The sequence below is a fragment of the Ictidomys tridecemlineatus genome, chromosome 12 (genome assembly GCF_052094955.1).
Source record: "Ictidomys tridecemlineatus isolate mIctTri1 chromosome 12, mIctTri1.hap1, whole genome shotgun sequence".
Lineage (NCBI taxonomy): Eukaryota > Metazoa > Chordata > Mammalia > Rodentia > Sciuridae > Ictidomys > Ictidomys tridecemlineatus.
Genome location: NC_135488.1, coordinates 25,239,566 through 25,257,699, shown reverse-complemented (window position 1 = coordinate 25,257,699; position 18,134 = coordinate 25,239,566). Strand labels below are relative to the sequence as shown.

The 18,134-nt window shown below is 48.1% G+C and overlaps 1 pseudogene across 1 annotated transcript in view; it reads right to left on the bottom strand.

Moving 5' to 3' along the window:
• Positions 1–386: 386 nt before the first annotated feature.
• LOC144369128 (mitotic checkpoint serine/threonine-protein kinase BUB1-like) overlaps positions 387–18,134 on the bottom strand; it is a 66,782-nt pseudogene continuing 49,034 nt past the window's right edge. The window contains exons 20-27 of the transcript XR_013428585.1: positions 17,671–17,776; positions 16,363–16,445; positions 14,196–14,272; positions 12,894–12,993; positions 7,200–7,365; positions 4,199–4,412; positions 2,106–2,274; positions 387–1,461 (exon numbers count right to left, since the gene is read on the bottom strand). The product of XR_013428585.1 is annotated as a mitotic checkpoint serine/threonine-protein kinase BUB1-like (transcript). The remainder of the gene's footprint in view (positions 1,462–2,105; positions 2,275–4,198; positions 4,413–7,199; positions 7,366–12,893; positions 12,994–14,195; positions 14,273–16,362; positions 16,446–17,670; positions 17,777–18,134) is intronic.

The following is an 18,134-nucleotide window of genomic DNA, read 5'->3' as shown; positions in this document are numbered from 1 at the left end:
CAGGCAACCTATAGGCTGCGTGGAACCAAAGACCCTAGATCCTGAGATCTGAGCTGGACACACAGGTCATGTGCGCAGTCACCACTGTCACTGAGAGTGCAATTGAAACACCCGCAGAGTTAGCAGTGGACCTGGTATGCCCACGAGTGAGGGTGATCTGCATTTCTTGAAAATGATCGTGTCCAGAGAAAGGCAAATTTTGTAGGATTTCACTTATCTCAGATTCTCAATTATCAGGTTCATAAAAAGTAAATACCATGTTCTTTTCCTAGGCCTCAAGGGCACTAGAATTCAGCATTGATGGCAAGAGTATGTCCACGTGAGTTCTGGAGATGCATGGTGGTGACGCCTATACACCAACATGAACATGCTTAATGCCACTCAACTGTGTACTCCAAAATGGTTTAATTACAAAACGGATGTTTGGTGTCAATTACCACAATGTAAACACTTGGGAGACTGCTGATTGACTTATCTTAGTATAGTTTGTGTTGTATTGGCACTGGGTAATTCATAGCACAGATTTTATTTCTCAAATTTGGGAGGCTGGAAGACCAAGACCGGGGGCCAACTTGTAAGAACGTTCTTGTTGTGTCCTCCTGGGCAAGCAGGTGAAAGAGGGACAAGGGCTGATTTGAGAAGCCCTTTCCCAGGGAAGGAGAATCCATGGCCTAAGCACGTCTTCAAGTTCCCACCCACTAACACATCATAATGCAGAGAGAGCATAGAATGACAGCCCATGCTCCCCAGAACATCCCAACTTTTGGCATGAGTCCATTTCTGCAACATTTCACAAGTCATGATTTTGGATAAGACAAGAGTTAAGCTGAACACAAGGGGAGCGGGCTCCCTTCTCGTCTGCTGCTTGCAGTGTTGCAGGTGGCCTTACAAGCCATCACTGAGGTTCTGCACAACAGCTCCAACTGCCCCCCATCACATCTCCATGAGGCTGACTCACACACAAGTCCTGAACACTCCCAAGCCCAGAAACCAGAAATGTTACAAGAAATCCAAGGGAGATTTGTTCAAAGTCAGCCCAAAACACCAGTCCACACAGGCTCAAGTCTCTTACAAAAGTGCCCGAGTATTTGCATTTAAACCCTGCATATCTTCTTCCTGTAGCACTTCCATTATCTCCAGATGACTTCTGACACCTAATACAATGAAAGGGCAGTGTGATTCTCTGTAACACTGTAAGATCCAGGAAACAATGAGGAGAGAAGTATCTGTCCAGAGAGACACAACTCCTTTCCTAATAGTTTGGATTTCCAGCTGGTGGGGATCATGGATGCAGAAGAATGGGTGCAGGGCCAACGGCACTTTCTTGCTTTGCATTGAGGGGAGGAAACACTGCAGCCAGGATGAGGGCTTCTAGGAGCTGATATCCTTCAATTCAACATCTGGACACATCTGACCTTCAGGCTGGAAGACTTTCTAGCAGGGGATCCAAGGACTTGCCTACTGTGGAAGGAATCCAAAAGAATAACTTACTTTAAAGGACATCAAAGAGGTTCAGGAGGGAGGGAGCCAACCCAATTGTCTAGACCACTTTTAGAGGTCAGGGGGTGGGTTCCAATGCAAAACACCGCAGTCCCATGGAGAATTCTGCAGTGTGTTGGTGATTAAGGAGAATGTGTGAATCCAGGGGTCACTAGGTCCTCTCAGCCATAAGGAGGGAACCTGCCATAAAGGAACTAGCACAAGGGTGCGAGGAATGCTCACTGGGGGGAGATCTGAAGGAAGGAAAGTGTACTCATCAGAAAAGTGTGCCCTGAAAATTCTTAGCCAGCCAAAAGTCGTGCGAACTTGTGTGGAAAAAGAGTCTTTGCACAGTGATGAAGCTAAGAGCTCACATGATGGAACACGGCATCAACTGGGACCAAATCCAATTTCTGATATTCTTGTAGGAAGAGGAGAGTCTGGACCCAGAGACCAGGTAGACTTGGGGATACAGCCTAAGTGAGGATGGAGTCAGGAGGGGATGCCCATATGGGAACCACAGATCGTGGGCAGCAGTAGGAGAGTGGGAAGGGCTGGGAGAGTTGGGGGGACAGTCCCCTTGAAACTTGGGAGGGGTTATGGAACTGGGACAGCCCAACACCTACTGTGATGAGCCTCTGGAGCTCAACGGAAGACACATCCTCTGTTGTCGGCCACCCAGTTGACAGAGTTTGGTTGCAGCAGCCTAGGACCCAGCTGAAGGTCTGAGTTGTTGGCCATGCAGGTTGGATCTGGACCACAGACACCCTCATCAGAGACTGTAGGGTCTCAGCCCTGAGGCAAGACAAGCACCAAGTCAGGCCAGGTGGGGAAACGGCGAGGCACACACTCTGGGGGCTGGTGCCTGTGTTACTGGGAGCACTTCTGATCCCAATTCCCTGATCTGCTGCCAACACAGGCTACAGAGGAGGGTACAGGGACACAGACCACGGATCTGCCCCACTCAGTGGGCCCAGGCCAACACCACACCCAGCAGCCTCGTGCCATACCCAGTGAGTCTCGAAGCGGCCCCCTCTTCCCATCCTGAGAGCTCTTCCCTTCCTCATGTGCCACTAGCTCCCTACTGTCTCTGGCAATATCTACTCTGTGAGATGACAACATCCATGGGTACTGCTCTCTCATCCCAGGACAGTGTGGTCCCACACACCCTGGTGAAATGGGCCGCCTGGAAGCTGGACCTGGAGGTTGTTGAGGCTGAATGGCAGGTATGGTCCTCTGGCACTTTATTATTTAAGTTAAAAACACAAAAACAAAAACAAAAAACGGGTCTTGGTGCTCAAAAATGTTTGATTTGCATATTCTCATCCCCTAACCCCAATATTTTCATTATTTCCTCACATATGAAATCTTACTAGGAGAAAGTTAATTTCGTATTATACAAAGTTGATTGAAATAACATTGGTATAAATAATCAATCACCATACTTTCAATTTTTGTTCCGCTTTCCTCTTAGAAACCACATGGATACAAGAGAACAGAGGACAGACTCATGGAAATGCTTGAAATGACAAGAAGCTCCCACTCAAGCTCAGCATTTAGTCCTGGACAGGGTAAGACCAGGCCACTTTGACATCTGTCCCAAAGAGTCTACCAGACAGAATCCTCTGACTGATCCCTGACTGAGCCATAGGAACTGGCTAGAAAAGCCTTGATATCCTCAATACATTCTTCACTTCAGAATACTTGACAACCATTGATATCCATCTCTCGTTACCTTGTTCCCCAGCCAACCATTCTTCAACAAATTCAAAGGAGCAACTCATGCAAGCACACAGAGAGAGGTGTTCACTACACACATCCATGTGTGAAAAAGACAACTGGTATTTCTTGTTGGGGCTATTTCAAATGAAATCCCTTCTGCATGACCTCCACAAACAAAAGGAAAATGTTTGTGAAATTCCCACATAGAAGAGAAGATACACTTGCCAAGGAGGCAGTGCCAAGAATTTTGACACTGCAAATGTAGAGTGTGTGTTTAGGAAGCAGTCACAGTTTCCATGAGAGAGTCCCATGAAATCAATTGGGAAGATCCATGCTCTAGCCCTACCATGCACGTGATGTGACTTGAAAGAGTCATTTAGTCTTAGTAACCATCATCACTAACCACTAAGTCAATGAATAAAGGTCCTCAGGTGTCAAGCGACAAAATGTGGGATGAGCATGGATGAGGATGGGTGGGAGAATCCTCCCCCTCTAACACAATTAGGGAAGGATGTGCTGCCCTCAAGTGGCTGGGGGACCTGGGATCCTGCCACAGAGGGGGATTCCAAACCTCACATCCCCTGACCCAGGCCAGAAGACCAGGTAGAGTCCAAGGACCCTGGGGTGGCCCAATGGCAATAAAGGTCAAAAGGAACTAGGGATCTGCCTGGACCCTCAATCCCCTACTCTGAGCAGGGCTGCATGACGAGGCCAGAGGCCATCCACAGCAATCTGCCTTTATAGGAAAACAGGGACTGCAGGCTGCCTCTGGCTCACTGAATCAGGGTGGTATTTTCATAAAGCAAGACCACTTCCTCACATTTGACCAGCAGCTCATGCGCTGACAGCACAATGGCTGGCTTGACTCAGGCCCTGAGAAATAAAATAGAAAATTCATAGCAAACACATCTTTAGCTCTTCCACATCATCAGGGGGTGCGATTCATTTCCGTCAACAAAGGGGTCTGAAATGGTGTCTAAACATGCTGGGGACTCACCTCTGTGTGAAACTCTTCAGGAAAAAGGGGATCAAATCTCATGAAGCAACTCTTCTCCCTTCTAGCCCATGGGCAATGCAAGGAACCTGCATGATACCAGAGGCTCACTTCTCTCTTCTGATGTCTTCTGGAAATGAATCATTAATGCTTCCTTCAAGGTGAAGCAGAAGCCTGCATTCCCAGCTGCACAGAAGTGTCTGAGGGCACTGTCTCCCTTAAAACCCAAGAAGAAAAACAGGTCATTAAAGAGGCATATGGATTAGAGTACATGTTCAATGATCCATCCTCCCTGGAGCCTTCCACACGCCCATCTTCCACATTCACAGAGCAATGCTTGGCCATTCTCAAAGACCAGGAGACCATGATGCTCATCACCAGGAAGTCATTAAAGGACTCGAACAGAGCAGCATGGGTTGCAGAAGGTGGCACACCAAGGATCTTCAGCTCTGCTGCTACAACACAAGACCTTAACTTCAGTATTGACTTTCTGCCACCTACCAAGTACGATATTAGTGTCAAGCACAACATGCAGACATGCAAGTAGCAGGTGACACCCCACATCCATTTACAGAAGTGGGCAACATCTGCATTGGAACAAGAAAGTATCTTATCCTTACTGATAAAAATCATAAGAAACAAAGAATAAAATGGATGCAAGATTTCTCATTTCACTATTACGTAGCTGTTGGAATTCCCTATTAAAAAATACTTCCTCCAAAATAAAAAGTATCTCAGACATGTGTCAACTATTCAATGGATGACATTTTAAAACTATGGCCTTTACTTAATATTTATGTATGCTATAGCCCTGCCTAATGCTCTTTGAGAAAGGAGCACATAGAATTGGATCTTTGAAAACCTCACATTTGCTGATAAATATTACTGCTTATGTCAGGCATGGTGAAGTGAAAAGTGGGACTTTGGATGCTCAAAGAACACAATGTTGTGGGATTGGTGTCCCTGATTCATAGACAGTATGTGGTTTCTATGAAAGCCAGTGAGGGAGCAGGAGTAAGGAAGCTCATTGAACAGATGACCTCAGGGGATACTGGCAAGTAGGCCAAATTGAAGAACATGTTCCAGCTAACAATGGTATTTGGGCTCCTGAGCCCAGACTGGTTGTTAAAAAAGGTGCAGACAGGCAGTGTTCATGTACAAAATGTCTACCATTTAAAGGTGGGTAATTTAAATGGCATCTAGTTACACATCTGAAAAAATGGTCTGCCAACTTATGAATTTCATTTTAACAACAACAAGAAAAAAAAAACCAGACAATTGTGGGAGGCCATCCTCGCACGTGATTTGACTTACTTCCCTGGCTGGGTGAGAGGCGCTCAAACATAGTTGTGTCAGAGCCATTCCCCACCCTTTCCCAGGTCCGAGGGCTTGTCCATGCAGAGGCGTGCCTGGCCACTGACCTGAAGACCCAATCGTTGCCCTTGACCTTGGGATGCTGCCCGCCTTAACGTTCACTGGATGGGATTTTCCCTTGAATGTTTTATTCCCCAATAAAAGCTTACTCCCTGCATGCTCTCCCTCTCTCCCTAGTCTCTTGTGTAAACCTCGCCACCACATTAGGTGGCTAGAAGTGGGAGCTAGAAGAAGCCGTCTCAGAGCTGTGTGAAAGGTAATGAGAGTCTTGTGTCTTTAATTTAAAACTCACTAGCAATTTCTTATGAACTGAACCTTCTTTCATGAAGCTCGAGCTGGTCGCAAGGCAGAAACAATGAGACATATAAAGATAAAACCTTGTCTTCACCAGGACGCCTAGAAATAGGTTTTATTTGGCTCATGCAAATAGCTTTCAATAGAAATTCTGATTTCTGAATGAACCCATTTAATTTTATAATGCACAGATCACAAGGCTTTCTTTACAGAATATTCTCTTCTTCCTCTTAAAGCCTCACATAGAAAATGTCTCACAGGACATCTGAGGGGAATGACCCAAAGGATGAGAGAATGGCTGGAACCGTTCTCAAATGTGCCCATATAGCCTAAAGTGTAAAGGCATCTAATTGTTATCTAAAACAATTATGAACCTATTTGATCCATTATTAATAAATATCACCACTTTATCACTTGAAGCAAATCACAGAAAATTGGAAACAGATGATCATTGGCTTTGATACCTTTACTTCCATTTCATTACCCAGAGATGATCAACTCTATACTTCAAATGATGCAAATTTATTACAGAATGCCTAAGATCCTGAGGATTTATTTTGGCTCAGCCCATGGTATTGCTTCATTATTTTATTATTTTGTAAGTAATAAAATGTAACTTCATGTTGGATAATATATTCAAGTCATGAAAATATCATCCAACATCATTCTTCCCATTAGCCCAATTTCTCTGCATGCTCACTTACTCTTTAGGAATTTTACTAATTATTTGAAGGTTCTAGAGGACCTGTTAGACTCGTAATGGACAAACAATCCAACATACTCCAGGGTATGTAAGGGTGCCATAAGAAAATAAGGTCAGCCTACAGCAATGGGCAGCTGCCTGCCCCAGGGTGGGAGGAGCCCTGGCCATGGCACCAGGGCTGCTGGGCAGCAGAAGCCTCCACAGCCCTGCAGGGAGCCTGGAGCACAGCTCTGCAGAACCATGCCTAGCCCTGGACAGATGCACATGAGTTCCCATCACAGGCTAGAGTGACAGTCCCAGGTGCATGCCTGTCATGCCAGCCACCAGGGAGGCTGAGGAAGAGGAACCTTCGAGGTCAGCCTTGGCAACTTGACCCCGTGGCAGAGGGGAAAAAGTTTACAGGGGTCTCTGAGGGTGTAGCTCAGGTAGGTCACTTGCCTAACAGGCTCAAGGACCTGGGTTCAATCCCCAGAACCACACATACACCAAAAAGTGACCTTGGAACATGGTTTAAAATGATGGGTCAGGTACACAGAAGGAACAGGAGAGGGTTTTTAAAGCGAGGACTTAAAACAAAATCCACAGGTGCGACAGGAAAACAAAAGGACACAGAGTCAGTGAGACCTGAAATACCTGGGCAGGTCTGTCTTTTAACCTGCCTCCTGCCCCCAGGTCACACTGGGCTCCTCCATTGGCCCTCCCCTCTCCAGGGGCCTGCGGATGGATCAGGCCACCTCTTCTCCTCTGAGGTCCAAGGCGCAGGCCACACTGCTGAGGCCACCGCATCCTGAACAGGACCCTGCAAATCAAAACCCACCAGCTGTGACCAGCAGCTCCGCTGAGGAAAGCCCTTAGGTGAGAACCAGGACAGCGGGGTCGGGCGGTGGGCGCTGTGGGGACCGCCCTGGGCTCCAGGGGACAGGCAACCCGGGGCCGAGGTTCCAGGGCGGCGTCAGAGTCCTCCTGGGGTCCCAACCTCCTGTGGGCTTCTAGACCTGGGCCGCTCCAGGCCAGCTCACCTTCTCTGCTCCTGGATCCCGGGAGCTGGACCCACCACACCTGGAGCTGCAGCCCCGCCTCCAGGGCACTACTTCCGGGCTCCTCCCACACTGAGCTGTGGGGGACCAGGCTCCAAGTTCCCGCCCTGGCATAAGCCCCGCCCCCGTCTCCCTGGGGAAGGTGGGGCCCTTGGAGCCCTGCCAGAGGAGCTGTCACCTCAGGTGGTGAGCTAAGGCGGGACAGCAACTAACTAGAGTCCTCACCTGTCCCCAGCTTCCTAGGAGTTAGGCCTGTGGCTGCAAAAACGAGATCCAACTATATGCTTTCCTATAAGAGACTCACTTTTACACTCAGAAGTTATAAAAGAAATCTTAATTTTATAAATTAATCCTCTATCTTAATTAACTCCAGAATTTTAGAACAATTATCCTAGGGGCCACATTCAGGCTTCCAGCTGGCTGGAAGGAAACGGTGATCGTGACCCTGGGCTGGCCTGAGCAAGGGGATCCCCGTTCCTGAGCTTCCTGGGAACTGGAGCAGCACCTTGCCCACTGTCCAGAAGCATCAAGGCATGGTGCAGGCCAGTTTCCCCCACTTCCAGGCGGGAGCAGCCTCAGCCCTCTTTGAAGCCACTCAGGTTCCCATGTCTACTCCTGACCTAGGAGCCGAAGACTGGCAGCCTCAGTGCCCCATGTGCACCCAGCAGTCATGCTGCGACTCCAGAGGCTGTTCTGCCCCAGGCCCCCATGGCCTGTGTTCCAGCTGCTGCTGAGTAACAGTGGTCGCTGTGCTGCGCAGGGGAAGGCTGAGCCCTCCTTCCTTCCTTCCTTCTCATCCCCTCCTTTGCTGTTTGCTGCCCACCTCCCTGTTCATCTGTCTGGCAGGCTGGGCACTCCCACAGTGGGCACGCCTTTCCTTCTGGCACCTTCCCACTCCATGAGGCAATGCTGCTTACCTGTTTTTTTTTTTTTTTTTTAAATTCCTTTAGAGAAACCTCCTGACTTTTCCAAACCTAAGATGGCCAGAAAGTTCTGTGTCACCAAAGGTTAGCTGAGTTGAAGTAGTAAGAACATATCCTCTTGACCTCACACGGGGACCAGCAGTCTCTGGTGGCAGAGGTGCTGTGATTGGGGTGAATGGGCCTCAGGTAGGCCATATCCTATTTATTTTTAGCAATAATATAACAGCATTAAAAGAGAGGAAAAGAATGCATCAAGGAGAGTAACTAAGAACAGAGTAGGGACAAAGAGCATGAGAAGAAGATTAACATTAAACAGGGATGAGAGGTGGGAGGGAAAGGGAGAGAGAAGGGAAATTGCATGGAAATGGAAGGAGACCCTCAGGGTTATACAAAATTACATACAAGAGGAAGTGAGGGGAAAGGGAATAATAATACAAGGGGGAGAAATGAATTACAGTAGAGGGGGTAGAGAGAGAAGAGGGGAGGGGAGGGGGGATAGTAGAGGATAGGAAAGGCAGCAGAATACAACAGACACGAGTATGGCAATATGTAAATCAATGGAAGTGTAACTGATGTGATTCTGCAATCTGTATACGGGGTAAAAATGGGAGTTCATAACCCACTTGAATCAAAGTGTGAAATATGATATATCAAGAACTATGTAATGTTTTGAACAACCAACAATAAAAATAAAAAAAAGAAAAAAGAATGCATCAAAAAGGCAAAGGGAAGTCCATTTCTAGCACCGCCACACACACGTGCACGTAGCTTCCTTCTACAGGCCAGCGCTTCTTGGTGCTCAGAACTCAGAGTTAAAATTCGGAGCTTCCCCTCCCCTAAGGGGCTGAGAACCTGATCACTGCAAATTGAACCCTTTGTACAAGAGCTCCAGAACGAGAGAGGTAATTCCTATTTAACCCTGAGAGAAGGCTAAACAATATAGAGCACTAAGTTAGATCTGAAACAGCTCCAGAGTCAGAAAGCCAAGCCTTGGGGAGCCCGAGACACCTGTGTGCTCCCTGCCACGATGACAGCGCCCCCTAGCCTGTCCCAGCCCAGCCAGCTCGCTGAACAGTCTGCTGGGCCCCTGTGCAGGACCCTGGAGCTCTCTCCAGGGAGCAGGGGTCTGCCCAGCTTCATCCGCATTTTCAAGGTCTCTTGACACCCACAGGCTACACTCATGTAAGGCTGTGGGCTGGGGCAGCTAGGGCCCTAGGGGACAAAGGGCTCTGAGACAAATACTGGGCTTCCTGCTCTTGGCGCTGCTGCTCCACTGTTCTGTGCTCGCTGTCGTCCTGGAAAGACCCCTCGTGTCTCCTGGGAGCAGAGACATGGCTGAGCCAAGGTGGAGCTGGTAGGCAGGGCAGGTGGGGCTGGAGGTGGATGCTCCTTGGAAAGAGAGGAGAGGGCTGCAGGTGCCACACTCGCTCCCTTCTCTCTGTAGGTAGCAGGATGGGTGGCGAGGATGCCCAGTTGGGTCAGTCCTGCCTTTGCCCCTCCAGGTGCTCAGGCAGGGCAGCAACATCCTAAAGTTCACATCTGGCCCCTGACCTTGACCTATGTACACCGCAGCCCATGGTCCACGGCTTTGGAAAGGCCTAGGGCCTCTGGTTTCACTGCCATGGCCTGCTGTCGGTGAGCCAGCCTGTCCCTGGGTCACAACAGCAGGGTGCCCAAACCCACCCTTAGCATCACCAGGGACGCACACGGCAGGATCCCGCCATGTGCAGAGGCAATGCCAGGACAGCCCAAGTCTGGGTAAGGGGCAGGGGCGGCAGCAGCAGGGCGCCTGAGAGGCATGCTCTGATATCAAAGGTCTGGGTGCCCCTGTGCACTACACTCAAGCGAGAGCCTCAGTCCCTGAGGTTGGGGACAAGGACCCAGGGCCCTTCTTAGTAAGCCAACACACAGAAGAGTGCTCCTAGTTTCATCCACCCCCTGCACCACAGTCAAACCTGACCTTGAGATGGTGAAGGGACCTAAAAGCTAGTATCTGGAGCCACAGAAACTGCCGGAAGCGCTGTGCTGACAGGGCAGCAGGGGTGCCCTGGGCTCCCGGAGGAGCGGCTGGCAGCAGCAGCAAGAGGGAGAACTAGGCCCCATGGGTCCGGCTGGCCCCTGACAAAGACCGCTACTGTGCTGCTTCTCCTCACACTGGGAAAAAAACACAATTTTCTGAGAAAAGATTTGCCAAAAAAAGGGCCACGAATATCCAGGAAAAGAAAAAAGAGGCGGGGCAGGTAAGGAGAGATTAATCCCCAGGAGCACGTTATTAACAGTTACTGAAAGACTCAACACCCGTGTGTGATGACAAGCACCTGTCAGCTCTGGAGAAGGAACAGGGGATATTTAAAGCAAGGCCCTGACCCAGGGGCGGAAGCCACCACTCAGTCTGCTTCCCCTGCTGCTCCCCAACCTGCATCAGGCTCACCGTCTCCTGTCCCCTGTGTGACCTGGAGGAAGGCCCTCTCATCCCTCCAATCGGTTAACATCTGTTTTAAATTCCTCAGTCCTCTTCATTTGAACAAATTTCAGGAAATGGCAGCATGTATCTACCTGGTGTGCACTGACATTTATTTGGATATAAAATAATTAGGATATAGATAATTATAGCCAACACCACTGTGTTTCTGTATAGCCAGGGACTATAAATATGGACTAAGTGTTTTATATACTTGCTTTCAATTAAACCTCATTACAGCTGGAGGGAATTGACATTGCTATTATCCCCATTTTAAAGAGGCAGCTACTGAAACCCCGAGAGAAGGTTACATGACTACAGGGGATCCAGTGAGAACTGGAAGCTCTGGGATCTCCCCAGGAAAAGGCAAATGAAACCATGGTGAGAAACTGCTGTTCACTTTTTAAACTGGTCTAAACAGAAAAATCATACCACATGCTGCCAAGAACACGGAATCACTGAAACCCGTGCACAGAGAGGGGGAGAGGGTCAATGGCACAGGCATTCAGGGAAGCAGCCAGACCAACACCAGATGTAACAACAAACCCTCTGCTAGGCAGTCCTACTTGAGATGTAGGTAGCCTCACATCCACACACGCAGAAACGTGTATGCAAATATTTAGAGCAGGTTTATTTATAGTTACCCAAACCTAGAAAAACCCAAATGACCACCAACTAGAGGATGATAAACACATGGTGGCATGTCCATCAAATGCAGCAGTAACCATTTAGAATGAACAGGAACAAATCACTAACAAAGGCAACAGCGTGGACGAGCCTCAGATGTATGATGGTCCAAGACGCCAGACTCAGAGGCTGCAGGCCGCAGGCCACATGAGTCCACCTATGGCATCTGGGAAAGGCCAAAGTGCTGGGGAAAAAAACTGAGGAGTGCTTCCCCAAGTCCAGAGCTGGGAGCTGACAACAGAGGGACACAAAAGAACCTTTGAGAGCAAAGGGAATATTCTTTGGATTGTGGTGATTGTCACGTGATCGGTACATTTGTCAAAACTCCAGGAACTGCAACCCCCAAATCATAAATTTTACTGCATGCAAGTAAAACCTAAATAAACCTAAGATTAAAAAAAAAAAAAAAGTTCATACTGTAGTAACTTGGCCACATCAGTGTTTATAGCAGCTCAATTCACAGTAGCCAAGCTACGGAACCAACCTAGGTGCCCTTCAACAGATGAATGGATGAAGAAAATGTGGTATCTATACACACAAGAGAGCATTACTTAGCCTAAAGAAGAAGGAAACTATAGCATTTGCCAATAAATGGATGGAACTGGAGATTATCATGCTAAGTGAAATATGCTAGTCAGTCCCCAAAAACCAAAGGCCAAATGTTCTCTCTGATATGCAGATGCTAAAGCACAATAAGGGGAGGGGAGGGAAGAAGAAAAGTTCATTGGATTAGACAAAGAGTGTGAGGGGGAGGGAGAGGGGCTGGAAATAGGAAAGACAGCAGAATGAGTGGGACGTCACTTTCCTGTGTTCACATATGAACCCACGACCAGTGGAACTCCACACTATGTACAACCACAAGAATGGGAAGTCGCACACCATGTATGTAGGATATGTCAAAATACATTCTCCTGTCCTATAAAACCAAAAAGAACAAGTAAAAAAAGATTTCCCTGAAGATAGGCCCAGGCATTGGTAAGTCTCATTTGTTCAAAAGTAGCTGAAGGATTTATTACCAAGTCTGTCACTTGAGCTTAGTGTTAAAGAAGAGTAAATGATGCTAAGCTTTATTATTTTTCTATTTCTCTTCTGCTCTTTGGCAAAAATAATTAATTAGGTAAAAAGTAAATGACAAGAGACAGCCAAGCAGGGGGGACCCAAGGCAGATGCAACCTGGGGCCGAGTGCCCCGCGGTCACTGCCCGGGAAGCGGGACGCACCTGAGCATGCTCCATGACCTTTGGGTGAGAGACCTCAGTTTCACCAGGAGTTGAGGCTGCCTCCGCATGGTCATCATCTGCTGGAAAACACTGCCTTGCGCTGTCAAACAGAAACAGACCCACAGCTGTCAGCGCTCGGAACGGGTAAGACTATTTGTTAAGACTATTAAGTGACAGGTCAGCACAACTGGTGGTTATAGCAGGCAGGAGGCGCCCACATCCCTCCGGCTGTCAGAAGAGACCTGGCGGTGACAGACACCTGCGGCCTCCCTACAGCACCCCTGGCCACTAGGGCAGATGGCCGCAGCAGCACGCAGGGAAAGGGGGAAGGGCACATGCGGCCCCAGGAAGAAGCACCTACACCCCAAACCCCAACTCCTTCCTGTTCCAAGGAGGAGAGAGCCTGCCACTGGGGCAGCAGCCAGGGTTGGTGTCCTGGACCACACAAGGACGGGAGGGCTGAGGCATGCGAGGGGGCTCCAGCCGTCAGCCCACAGCTTCCCGAGGGAGGGCCCATCTGTGCTGCCCTCCACTCCCTTCCCTGGTGTCCCCTGGCCAACAGACATACTGACGGGTGCTCCATCTTCCTGGAGGGTGAGGTGGCATGCATGTCACGATTTCAATGCCTACACGCCCTGACCCTGAAATGGGCCATCTCTGAGGAAGCCGGCTTCACTCACTCTGTACCTGCCACAGCATCAGCTCAGCGTTCAGCGACAGAACTAACGCAGGGCCCCATTTCTCACGATTTTCAACATTATAGTCTTACATGTGCTACCAAAATAACAATCACTGAGATAAAAATGACTAAGATCACATCACCAAATGGCACATCTTAAAACATGGGAATCCAAGTAGAAACTGTCATGCTTACTGGAATACGGCTGCCTTCTCTGAAGCCTCTGCCATTTGTTTCATCTTTAAGGAAAAGGAGGTGCCACGGTTTGGATCTGAGGTGTTCCCCAAAGGCCCACAAATTAAAGGCCTGGTCACCAGCCTGTGGCACTGAGGGAGAAGGTGTGGGACCTTTAAGAGATGGGGCCTTATGGGAGGAGGCTAGGACACTGGTCAGTTGAAGATACTGGACCCCAACCCTTCCTCTGAGTCCTGGCAACCATGAGATGAACAGGCCTCCTCTGCCATGTGCTCCCACCTTGATGTCACAGGCTCAAAGAAACGGCCAAGCAATCATGGACGGAAACCCGTGAAGCAAAATAAACCTCTTTCTTCTGAAGTTGATTATCTCAGGTACGTTGTCACAGTGACGGAAAGCTGACAGAAGGCAGCGCACCACTGCAGTACCTCTTCTGGACACTGAAGGGTCCACTTCAACACCTTTTTCATAAGGAGTGCCACCATTCAAGAAGAGCTCGTAAGTCCTGTGAAGGAATAACATACTATGATGGCTGCGCATGGCGGGCATTCCGTAGACACCTGAACCAGAAGTGAAACATTTTTAGCACAAATGTATTCATTCTAATTATGTCTCATTGATGGATGAGAATGACAGTGTTGACCCTTCCATGGGGTGTCATCTCAGCAAAGAGACTCTGTCCCAAGCATCAACACAGGAAATGTACTTATATGAAAATGAGAAAGATTTCTGTTATTAAGATGGGCCTGAGGCTGTAGCTCAGTGGTAGAGCACTTGCCTTGCACACGTGAGGCACTGGGTTCGGTCCTCAGCACCACATAAAAATAAACAAATAAAAATAAAGATGTTTTGACTTGAATGACTTGTTAATAGCAAGTAATTACTGTTTTTAAATGTGTTGAATCAATATTTGAAATTAACCCATTATGAATTTATATGATTTTTAAAATAAAACAGTAACATAGATCGTTGTAAAATGTTGGAATGGGGGCTGGGGTTGTGGCTTGGAGGTAGAACACTTTGCGTAGCATGCGTGAGGCACTGGGTTCGATCCTCAGCACCACATAAAATAAAAAATAAAAATATTGTGTCTACCGATAACTAGAAAATAAATATTTAAGAAAAATGTTGGAATGGCATAGACAGGACACGTAAAAAGTGAAAAATTCCTCTGTCCTTCCCCCTACTTCAGTAAGTCTCCTGCCCTGACTGTCACCCACCCTGTGACTCCCTGTGCCTCACAATACACATCAGAATGCTTCCCTATCGACCGAGCTCCACCTTCTAGGAAATAACTGGGACCTCACTTTGCCAAGGTGGAATTTTGGATGTTTCCTTATTTTTTTCTTCTAAGTATAAGTGAAAACCCTGAACATATTTTTTAAAGAATCATAAGAAACTTGAGTTTCTGTATTCACTCCTGATAATGGGGCGCCCCTCCTGCTCCGGCTAGGATGAAATTAGAAACTAGGGTTCAGTGGTAAGGAGGCTGTGCAGGGCATGTTATCCAAGTTAATCCTCACCAGGAGCTTGTGGGGTAGGAATTATTTCCCCAGATTAAAGGTGGGGGGAATTTGGACACTATGGCGCATACCTCCTGTTATACAGGCAGTGTGGGACCCAGCACCCTGAGTTTCCGTAATGACAAATTTAGAATCTTGATCACCATCCTCCCTACTGCTTGTCCATCTGTAGCCCTCTGTGAATGTCCTGTTTATATCCTAGACTTAGATCTTTATTTTCCCCATTTAAAAATTCAGATGAGCTGGGTGAGGAGGCACATGCCTATGATCCCAGTGACTTGGGAGGCTGAGGCAGATGGATCACAAGTCAAAGACAGCCTCAGTAACTTAGTGAGGTCCTAACTAACTCAGCGAGACTCTGTCTCAAAATAAAAAATAAAAAGGACTGGAGATGTGGCTCAGTGGTTAAGCACCCCTGGGTTCAATCACTGGAACCAATAAATAAATAAATACAAATTCAGATGATCTTTTACTTATTAGTTTTCAAGGGCTCTTTTTACGTTAGGGCTAACAACATTCCAACTTTGTGGTATGCATGAGGATATTTGCTTCTAGCTTGCACTGTGCTTTTAAAGTTTAAATTTGCTTACAGGAGGGCCGGGGCTGAGGTAGAGCACTTGCCTAGCAAGTGCGGGGCCCTGGGTTCAGTCCTCAATACCACATAAAAATAAATAAATAAAGGTACTGTGTCCAACTACAACTAAAAAATAAATATTAAAAAAACTGCTATAATTTCAATGTCCTACACAGATTCACAGAGGACCTGGGGACCCTGGACTTAGCTTTTGCACTGTTTTCAGCATGGTGGAATGTGCCAGTACTTCAGGGAACAGTCCCAGCAGGCAGACAGTGCAAGCATATTCTAGAACATGTCCTATGTGTCCTTCTCCCTCTCTGGGGGAGGGTGTGTGTGTTGCTTTCATACACTACTTTATACAACACTAAAATCAACATTAAAAGCCCTCGCCCCAAAAGCTGTTGACATGCCAACAGAACAAACCTGAGTTCCTTGATCCTAAAAAAAGAACTTCTACAAAATCACACAACTGCTAGGAATTCGCAGAGCACTTACTTTGCTGGTATTGGAACGCCACTGGCATCGAAGAGCCTGAGAAACACCCAGCCGCAACTCAACTCTCCTCTCTCACCCGTTGACTGGGAAATAAAACAAGTCTGAGAAACAACATCTGAACGAGTCAAAATTATAAGCACATGCAAGCCCCTGAAAGGAACAAGGCCAGTATCCCCGCTTAGGGCTAAGCAGTTCTGCCCCAGAAAATCAAATGAAACGTGGTGGGTCCCACGGTACAGCAGAGGTGGCACTTTAAGTGATGCTCACCTTTTGTCAAAATTGCCCTTGAAAATCCCTGAAACTGTTGATGTGCCAACAGGTGCCTCAGGAGCTGAGCACTTCCTGTGGCATCACCCAGAGGCACATGGGTGCTCCTGAATCAGCAAGCTCTGTCTCCCTGCAGTGGACTGTGGGGATTCAGCATGCAAAGGCCTTGACACCTGGAAGTCTGCCCCACTGTCCACTGCCAGAGGCCACTGGGCCTGGCTCCGGGCTGCTCCTCTCCTCGCTCTGACTCATCTGCGACTCCCCTGGGTTTACTTGTCCTAAAGAAACCCGGGATGATGCAGTACACAGGGTACCTGTGGTGGCTCTGGGCTACGAGGGGCCGGGTTCCTATACTGCATTCAGATGCTGCTAGGGGGTGGGAGATGGAGGGCTGCTAGCATGGCCACGCCTCGGCTCCAGCAGTTCACATGACACCATGCTTCTGGTGTTCCCTTCACAGAACCGCCACTTGGCCAGGTCTCTCAATAAGAATTGCTGACTGCAGGGCCAGGTGCACTGGGTCCTGGGGTTGAAGTGCCATGGTGCTTCTGATCACTTTCTGAAAACCCCTTCTGTTCTGAATTTCCATTCTTTAGGAGCTCTGGCGTTCACTGGTGCTACACATGTAAGCAGGTCCTGTTCATCTTAAATGCCACTGAGAAAGCAGCACTGCATAAGAATCATGAGCACTGCCAGCTCGTTCCACCAGAGATGAAAATCCCACCTAGGGAAACCCTCCAGGACTTCACTCACAGACACACACACTCCAGCACTCCTTTTTTTTTGGGGGGGGGGAACTGATCCCAGGGGTGCTTCACCACTGAGCCACATCCCCATCCCTTTGAATTTTTTATTTAGAGACAGGGTCTCACTAAGTTGCTTAGGTCCTCTCAAAGTTGCTGAGGCTGGCTTTGAACTTGCCATCTTCCTGCTCAGCCTCCTGAGTCGCTGAAATCACAGGCCTGAAGCATGGCACCCAGCCTGCCAATTCCCTTTTAACTGGTATATTATAAAGTGACATTTATCTTGCGTCTGACATACATTGCGAAGAAATTCCAAGTTCAAATAATATTCCCAGGTCTGGAGATGAAGAATTGGACCTGATAAAACAGTCGCCATGGAGCAAGCATGGCAAGAAGCCAGTGACCTGGAACGATAAAGAAACATGGGTTACTGACCACAGTGCACAGTGGGAAGGGGCGTTCTGCCCCGTCCAAGGCACAAGGCTTGTGCCTCTGCATTACCACAAAGGTCTCTTAAGGAAAGTTAAGAGCAGACGGACTGACCCATCCACACCACTGACTTGGTAAACACACTCAGCTCCCTTGTTGAGGGAAACACCTTTCTCTTCACTTACTTTTCTCCGAGCAGGGCTAACATACAACCTGTGCAGCAAACCACCCCAAGGTGCTCAAGGCCCACTTGGCATATGCTGTAAGGTTTTTATGCCAATCGCTGTTCATTTTAAACAGAATTGAGTGGCTGGGCACACATGTCTGCTGGGC